Below are 9,676 nucleotides of genomic sequence, written 5' to 3' on the forward strand. Positions count from 1 at the left end.
CTACACTAGTCTCTCTATCCTCATTTAAAAAGGGTAAAAACAATAATAAAAAAAAAATTAGAATGCTTTTTTTGGAATCAATATTTATTTCATTCTTCCAATATAAAATAATATTCCAAAGTTTCATAAAAGTGTAGTTTGCTTCTTTAACAACTAATCAGGAAAAGAAGCTATTATCTTTCCAATAAAACTATTTCAAAAGTTGCTACCCTTCCCTCCCGTCTTTTCTCAGGATCAAGCCTGCCTCACCAGGCCAAATGTCTTACTATGCGAGGCCTGCCCAGTGCAGCCTGAGGGGTCACCACTGCCTAACTGGGGGTGTTCAGCTGCAGGTTCACCTGGCTCTCACAGTAAGCTCTGCCTCTATCACTATTTAAGGCAATGGCCTGACCTCAAAAGAGGGGGAAAAAAAGTAAAATAAAGTTATCTTTTCTCTCCTTCCTCAACAAATTTGCCATCTCCACAGCTCATGGAATCATTGCAACAAACAAGCTCACCTTCATTAACTTCCCTTTTAGCAAACAAGAAGTAAAGTAAGGACTGCGAACAGAGCACCCCTGACCGCAGGAATGGAGTGGATGCAGCCCTCTGTGCTTTCCAGTGTCCTTGGTGCCTAGTCAGGTTAATTTATACCAGAGGTGGCTTTTAAGGACACTTACCATTATGGTGAATGTGGGTAGCAAATGGATGCTATGGAGGAGAAATCAGCACTGAGTAATTCCTCTTCTGGGATTCAGTACTTCTCTGATTCTACTAGCAATCCTCCTCCATCCCCTCCCCACGTCTCTTATCATCCCTCCCCGCTTCTAAAACCAAATGTGTGGCAAAATGAGATGAACTGGGCACCACTTGGCTGGAAAGAACCAAAATCCTACTGGGCACCACTGCTCTAGTTTTGCCTTGCCAATCTGAGGGCTACCAGACTGGTTTTACTGACAGAACTGGTTTCCCAGGAGAGTGTATATTATCTCTGAAAGCCACAAAGAACATTTTCTCTTCGGAATAGCAGTCTTAAAAGTCCATCAGTTGTTCAGCTTATGAACACATATCTATTTCAGTGATTCCTAAATCTGGTTAATTTTAGGAATTTCTAGAGGAGTTTTTTAAAGACTTGGTTGGGACCCAGAAATCTGTGGTTTCAAAAGTCATCAGGTAGTTGTGCTCACTCAGGTTTAGAAACTAATGATGTAGAACAACCTAAGATACAAACTTAAGTCACAAAATTCAAGAGTGACCTACCTCCAAAATCTTTAGTTATTCTAATATTTGAATGTATTCTAATATATTTGAGTAAAATCATATCTTCTCTAAAGTAAAACCATAATTCTCAATATATGAAATAAAGCTGAATTATTAATTCAGCAAAAAACATTAATAAAGAGCTAACAAATTATAAGGAAGGACTAAAGCAGGGTCGTTAAAGGATGATACTATTGGCATTTTGAGCTAAATAATTCTTTGTTGATAGAGGCTGTCCTGTGCATTGTAAGATGCTTCTATCATTTGAACACAAATTCTGTGAAAATCTTATAACAACAACATGAGTGATTTTGCTGAAATGAAAACAAGATTTCTGATTTCTATCCACTAGATGCAGGTAGTAATCCCCCAAAACTGTGACAAACAAAAATGTCTCTAGATAATGTCAAATGTCCCGGGAGTGGGGCAAAATCACCCCGGTTAAGAACCATAGACTAAAGGAACTGAGTTAAAAATAGAAGAAAGAAAGGCTAAAGTACACTGGGGGTGACAATACAGAAAATAACATATGGAACACTATTATCAGCTCTTTATATTTACTAAAAACAAACTAAAGGAAACGGATTTAAGTTACAAATGGGAGCATCAAGAGTACCCGTAAGAAAAAACCTCTTAACTCCTAACGTTTATTACAGCCAGGAAACTGGAGGCCCTTTCCTGGAGATAATTAGAATGAAATGACTGCAATATGACTCAGAAGGTTTGAAACCAGTGTGTAGGTCTGAGAGACCTATGGAGGACCCGTTTTAGCCTCAGAATCTCTCTCGCCCTGGAGCATGAAAGACTCCTTTTAAAAAAAAGCTCTTGACTCATAGTTAATGTCTCCCAGGTCCATGTGATGTGACAATTTCTGAAAGCACAGACAGCAAGCCAACAAGGATAGCAGGTTTGTGGCCCTTCCCTATTGCTTTTGTCCCTCAAGGCCGAGGTGAGGCTGTGAACCGGTTTTCTTCTTTGTGCCCAAGGTCATTTCCAGCATTTGGGTAGTGCTCATGCTGAGGCTGCCAGTCATGAGTGGAGATCAGACTCGTAATGATATTCAGTCCAGATCAGTGCTCCTATAGGGTCTAACTCGGCAAAAGTATGACAAAGAGAAGAAATTAAAGAACAAAGAAAGAAATAAGTCAACTCAGAAATTAATTTATTGGAAATCAGAAGCTCCATGGGTTCCTCAGGGTTTCCCCAAAAACTTACAGAAGTTCACAAAGTAAAAAATATTTTAATAATGATATTAGACATTATTTGTCTCTTTAACACCATTTCTACTTGAGAGAACAAATGGTGGACAAACTATTGTCATTCAGACTTAAGTACCTGGTAGACATTTTCTTCAAAATGAAAAAAGTGAGCTTGTCACTGGCAGCACTGATGACAATGATAAATTACAGTGAACTGAGAGTGATTTCAAGCAAAAATCTAAATTTTGGAAAATTTGAGCTTGACAGCTTCCCAATATTTAGCATTTTTTCTTGAGATTGGAGGTGATAGTAACAAATAAAATTTTTGACACTGTATAATGAAATGTGTCATAATTTCAAAGATGTGCATAACTCAATGATTCGATATTTTCCAAATAATCAATGTATGGCATTTAAAAAAAAAATCATACATGGGTAACATCTATTCTGTTAAGACAGATAAATGGATTTTAATGTAATGGTACAAAAAGTTAATCCATATGGTTTTATAGTCTACATTGTAGTGTAGAATTCGGGTGTAGTATCAAAGAGGAACATCTACAATTATCTGATAAAACTATGAAATTACTCCTGACTTTTCCAACTACTTAGCTATGTGAAGCCAGATTTTCTTCATATACTTTGACCAAAACAATTTATCATAACAGAGTAAATAAATAAAGCAGATATGAGACTCTAGACAGAGTCACAAAAATGTAAAACAGTGCTTTTCTTATTAAAATTTTTTTTAGGGGGAGGTGATTCCATAGTGTAGCAGTTAGCACATCTGCTTTATACACAGAAGGTACTGAGTTTGCGCCCCAGTGGAGCCACGGTCCATAGTCTACGGCCATGCCACCCTGAACAAGCCCGATGTCTGCTCTCGGAAGCTAAGCAGGGTCGGGCCTGGTTAGTACTTGGATGGAAGACCACCTAGGAAGATCAGGTGCTGTAGGCATAAATAATAATCATAAAAGAATAATAAAATTTAAAAAATAAAATTTTTTGTTTTTGAAAATAGTTTTATTTCTCAGAAAATACATTACTTATAATTACATATACTAGATTCATTATTTAAATGAACTAAATATTTTAAAAATATTTCAGTGTTAATTTCTAATATGGTAAAAAAATGACATAATCCACATAAACAAAAGCTCTTTGAGTCTCAATAATTTAAGAGTATTAAGTTTGAAAAGCATTGTTGTAGATAAAAAAACAGGTAAAATTTGGGGGTGGGGAACAAAAGAAATCTATGAAGAAATTTAACAAAGAGGAGACAGAGGTAGGTATATTTTTAAATTCTATAGTATGACAGAAAACCAAATTGCGGACCTTCATTTATTATCCAGGAAAGAATACTAAATCAGATGTTTCAGAGAGGCAGTCAGGACTGCCTAAGGACAGACAATTCCCATGATTCTGGTAAATAAACACTTGCTATAATTTCCAAAACAAAGGTTTACTCCTTGGCTGAGCTATGCTATCGTATCCTACCGTGGCACCAACCCATTCTTCCTGTAAACCATGTATGGAAGAAGGAGCCATGTGCTAGAAGGGAGAGTTTATTCCTCACTTCTAAAGACTCCTTCCACTAATGGAGGTCCACCAGTTCTAACCTCTCTGGCATTTCTTTGCCACTGAGATGATTCTCTCTTGGGAAGGGAAGCAATTGATCTGATGTGAAAATTTGGGAAATATTAACAGGTCAGCCATGCCCTTCTTCCTCACACAAGCGAGCTGCCAGTAGGAGATGAGATGGGTGGAGGGTTTATATACCACATATGCCTTCTCCAATCCAGCACTACTGTTGTTATCAGGGCGTAGATCTGCCTAAAGAGATTACATTAGTTCCCCATCTTTCTGCTAGATGGAGTTTCTTAGGTATTTTGATAGTGAGAATATTGTACTTCACATTTGTTTATAACATGAAACAGGCAAGAGATTACCACCTTTAAAGATATAATTATAGCTGAAATCAATTTCAAACTCTTTATCCGCTTTCAGACTGCAAGATTTTGGAAAAAAACTCCCAAGAACTTTTGATATCATCAAAACATAGTCAAGGAAATCAGCACGATTCTATTTCTAAGAAAAACACATCTCTAAAATGCCCTCCAAGTGCTTAAATAAAATTTATAAATATTTATCTCTGGTCACTTTTAAAATACTGAAGATAAATTATGTGAATAAGTAAATTTAGGATTTCATGCAAAATACCATCTACACTATTTTTTATACATTACATTGTGCCATTTTTAGGAAGAGAAAATACACATTGTGTAGAAAAAGAAAACAATCAAAATTGGACTATTTTTAGTCCTTTTGGGTTCTGCCTATGATAATCATGGGACTCCATTAGAAAAATAAATTGCCCTAAAATAGTACAACAAGTACTATGGGCTTCTCCATCTATCACCGTAGACACTGTCCAGGGCTCAAGGTGCATCTCTACTGTTTCCAAAACCTACTGTACATTACAGATAAGGTTATACAGATTGTGTTGTAACAACCATACCAAATAAGTCTAGGTCACCAAGTTGTAGGTGGCGAAAGACCAGGGTAGGCCAGGAAGAAAGGGACTTAGAAATGGAATGGCAGGTAGACCAACTAAAGAAAGGTGCTCTATTAAATCTGTAAGCTATCTAACAGGTACTCAATCTTACTTGTCTCTTTACACCCTGAAACACCCAACACAAAGCTTTACATAGTAAATGTTCAAGTCGTTATCTGTTAATGGAACCGAGAGTTGTGGAAACTCTGGTTTCTGGATAAGTGCCTATATGTGGAGATTTTTGTAGAATTTACTTCTTCTAGATTATAGTGTGAGATAGTTTTAGGAAAAGCCTAAAAGGATACTTAACCATTTAGGTCTGCCCAAATGAAAGCACAGAACACCCTATGTGTCTTTATTTATTAGAGCTCGTATGTAGAATGATATATATCTAAACAGTTTTTAGGTGCCAAGAGCTTTCTTTGTTTCTACAGCACACCCTAGCCAAGATGCTGACACTGGGTATATTCTCATCAAACTCTCAACTGTCTCCTAGTGCTGCTTGGATCTGATTTAATACTGTCCATGAAGAGAGTCACAGCACAAGAGGGGCTGGATCAAGATGCTCTATGAAAAGCAGCCACTTATGTAAATGATAATTTATGGAAGGAGGCACTAGGACACCAAAATGTTTTCCATTGTTTTAAATTCTGGCAACCCAAAGAAGAATCAGCAACGAGTATATTAAACAAACTAATTTTATAGACTTTCCAGCTTATAGACTTGATAAATTAGTTTGCGTTATTTGGGAAATCGCAAAGTTGGAGAATAGAAGACAGGAGATTCAGAAATAGTGCAGTAAATCATAAGGTCCTTCAAAACACGGCCTGTGGTTTGTCCACTTTCTTACATGCTGGAGGGTCTAGCAGTAGTCCTTTGACCACAGCATTCAGTAAATGTTTGCGAATCCGATTGTTGCAGAAGCATTCTCAGGATACTACCAACCCAGCATGCCACACATTTAGCAACCCTCGACTCTCTCCTCAGCGTATGCTTTCAGTTCTGCTTATGGCAAAACATTTTTCTAGGAAATATATCTTAACTTCATAAAATATAAATTAATAAAAGAATCTCCTTTATAAAGGTGTATTTTTTTAAAAAAGGAGCCATAACTCAGCGAAGTTAGAGGTAACTTTGGTCTTAATCTGGGGGTATTAATTGACCAACATGTGACAGACATCTTAACTTTGAAGAGAAAAGGAAGACATATGAGGATGATAAAGTAAAACAAGTTTGTGATTTTTTGTTGTTGTTTTTTATGTTTGTGTGTGATTATTTTAAGTTTTGCTTTGTTTGTACAGACTTAAGACAAGTGAAAATATTTTGTGTTAAAAAGGAAAGGGCAACCTAAGCAAAGCAGTGAACTGGCGCTGTGTTGTAAGGAGCACTGAAGAGCAAACATCTTTAATGCTATGATATGGCTGTACCCATAAATGTTTTTTCCTAAAGGACTAAACTAAAGGTTAAATTAGAGCACAGATGCATCTTTTAAATAAACGCCTAGTCCTAGATGTATGTTAAAAGTTATATGAATAATTAAAAGGCCTAGCCACCAAGGGTCACAGAGAATTTGACTCCCACCTACCTACGGCCAAAGTTGAGAGGCTGCCAACAATAATATATTCTCTGTGAGGCTTTTCCTAGTAACTTCATCCTTCCTCAACCCTTCCCCTATGTTGCCATGGCATTTTCTTTTCATACCTCTATTATCATTTGCCTTAGCATATAATCAAATTTTAATTTCCTTTTTATTACAAATCAGTTCCTGATTAGACTGTGAGCTCTTTGTGGACAAGAATTGGGTCACAGCTATCCCCAGTATCTACTAAACAGTGAGCAGTCGATAAAAGTTTTGAGAGAATGAACCCAAACTTCTGAGAATCTTGTTTTATAAATTTAAGGATGCTCATTCAAAGGAAGTCTTCAAGTTACCCGAGGTATTAAAAAAAATATTTGTTTTTGCATCAAATATCCACATATTGCCTGGCTATGTCTTTATATCTTAGAATGTTGGAAACTGTCTCATGCAGAACAATGTTTGCACTTAGTAGGTGCTCAAATATATACTGATACAGTTAATACATCTAGAATACTCTAGGTGTTGCAATGTGTGTATGTAGGTATTTAAAGAGAGAGGATTAATATATATAATGTAAACCATTATAGATCATAAAAGACAAATTCTCTAGATCCGTTTTCAAAATATAAAGATTTTCAATAACATATGCAGGAATATCAGAGAACTTTCTCATTTTTAATCAGGATTTGAAACTTCTAAAGTTAACTTTCAAAAGTGATAAAAGGATAATGACACAGAAATAACTCAAACTTTTGAATTTCTCTTAAAGGAATCAGAGAACTTCATTCATAAAAGTGACAAGCTTCTATAACCAAATGCAAAGTATTTCTGACTTTAACAACTAGTAGCAAATGTCCACACAGAAGCGCAGTTGTTATTCCTTCTTAGAAGTTAGATGATTCTTAAACTTATTAGTTTCACAATATAGTAACATAAAAATAAAATATTTTAAAAGACCAGTATGTATCTGATAGTTAAATAATTCTTAAAATAGTAATTATGAAAACAAGTATAACACAAAAGCTTTAGACCAATACTTATCTGATATTCATATAACTTTTAAAATAACAATTATACTTTATTTAAAGGTAGAGTATAATTTTGTTAAGAGAATTGAATCTCTAGTCACAACTTGGTAAAAGGTAGTATTGAGAAATCAAAAAAAGAGACTGACAGTCAAAGTGAGGCTAAGCAATCTCTTATAACCTATAAAAGGGTTAAGAGATGTACCCTTCCATAAGAGCCTCACCCCTAACCCACCCTCAAATAACTGTGAAAAACAGCAGGCCAAGGAATGGAGTCCAACAGTTCAGACATTACCAACCATATAATATGGCCTTGGTTTTCAGTAACAAAACATCATTTAACATGTCACAATGAAGCAAAATTCTCCCCAAAAGCTCAATATACAGTAGAGATGTACTTTTACACTGTAGAGGGTAGTGAGGAGAGAATGGCCCGTGGTCTAGAATTTCTTTAAGGTGACATGTTTAGTAACTCTCTTTACTGTCTCAGTAATTAACAGATCCCTTGGATAAGATACAATAAGGACTCAATATTTAGCAGACCCTGGGAGAGAGAAAAACAATGATCACATTCACTAAAAACTAGACCACCTTCATCATTATACTTTTTTTCTTAACTAATAAATAAGGAAACATATATTTAAGACACTGGCAATCTTCATTAATATATATAATCCAAGATTTATTACAGATCCATTAAAAGTATAATTATAACATAAATCAAACATTCCTTTTTTTTTTCTAATGGAGTATGACTACTTTTAGTGAAAACATAATCATTTATAACATATGGTATATGTAATGGGCTGAATTGTGTCCCCCTCAAGTCATATACTGAAGCCCTAACGCCCAGAACCTCAGAATGTGACTGCATTTGGAGACAGGGCCTTTAAAAAGAATAAACTAAAATAAGGCTGTTTGGGTGGGCCCTAATCCCATGAACTGGTATTCTTAGCAGAGGAAGTTTGGACACAAAGAGACACCAGGGATATGCACACATGTAGAAGACCAGGTGAGGACACAGTGAGAAGACTCTGTGTGCAAACCAACAAGAGAGACTTCAGAAGAAACCAGACCTGCTGCCGCCACCTTGACCTTGTACTTCTAGCCTTCAGAACTGTGAGAAAATAGTTTCTGCTGTTTGAGCCACCCAGTCTGTGGTCTTTGTTATGGCGGCACTAGAAAACTAATACACATAATACAAAGATATTTCCCAAGTGTTCAAGAAGTGGTGTTGCAGGGATGGTTAGCTGCCCACCAGAGATTCATGATTTCCCTCACAACTAGTGCTGAAAAGCAGCCAACAAATACAGACTATATTTCCTGTCCCCTACCACCACCCTCCTTGCATCTTGGTCGGTGCTCACTAAATATATCCACTTTGGCTGAGATTTAAGAAATGGGTATGCTTTTGTCACCCTCTCTCTTTTCATCACCATCTCCCTTTTCCCAGTCTCCTGGCTTGATATCAACCCATATGACACCAGGAAGCCATATATGAACAATGCAGGAGCCTTCACCATCCTGGGTCTCTGAATGACTAAAATGAGCAACAACAGCAATGTCCGTTTTGGACTTTGTTATGCAACTGAGATTTTTGGATTGGTCTGTTAACGCAGCAAGTATTACCTTAACACAGATGATATTTAAACTTGAGGTTGCATTTTCTTTCTTCGTATTTCAAAACTGAGTTAAATACACCTTGAGTCAATTAAATACTGAAATTGCCAATATATGACTGTCTCTGACTTAAAAAAGTCACAATTTCACATGATTCAGTCTAATATGTTTGGTCTACAGAAAGGTGTACCAGGCACTACGGCATCCTGAGCTCACTATTCAAATCTCTCCACAGCAGTTAACACATTGCTGGACGCTAACAGCTCAACATTCTACCAGACTGACAGTTCCACAGAAACTTAGATACTGAGTACCTGCTAGCTCTCAGCTTCCACAAATGCCATTAACTAGTTTCTCTGTTATTTGATACTTTTTCTGCCCTTAAATTAACAAACTATATCAAAATAAATTTCACCATGTGACTAACTCAGGGACTATTTCAAATTAATTTTAAGGGGAA

At 36.3% G+C, this 9,676-nt stretch overlaps 1 protein-coding gene and 1 pseudogene across 2 annotated transcripts in view; one reads left to right on the forward strand and one right to left on the reverse strand.

Annotated features, from left to right (window-relative positions):
* The window catches only part of DIP2B (disco interacting protein 2 homolog B), a 168,872-nt gene that overhangs the window by 123,840 nt on the left and 35,356 nt on the right, over positions 1-9,676 (reverse strand). The window lies entirely within an intron of this gene.
* On the forward strand, positions 3,281-3,396 carry LOC112483882 (annotated as a pseudogene).

The sequence above is a fragment of the Pteropus alecto genome, unplaced genomic scaffold, assembly GCF_000325575.1.
Source record: "Pteropus alecto unplaced genomic scaffold, ASM32557v1 scaffold196, whole genome shotgun sequence".
NCBI classification, from domain to species: domain Eukaryota; kingdom Metazoa; phylum Chordata; class Mammalia; order Chiroptera; family Pteropodidae; genus Pteropus; species Pteropus alecto.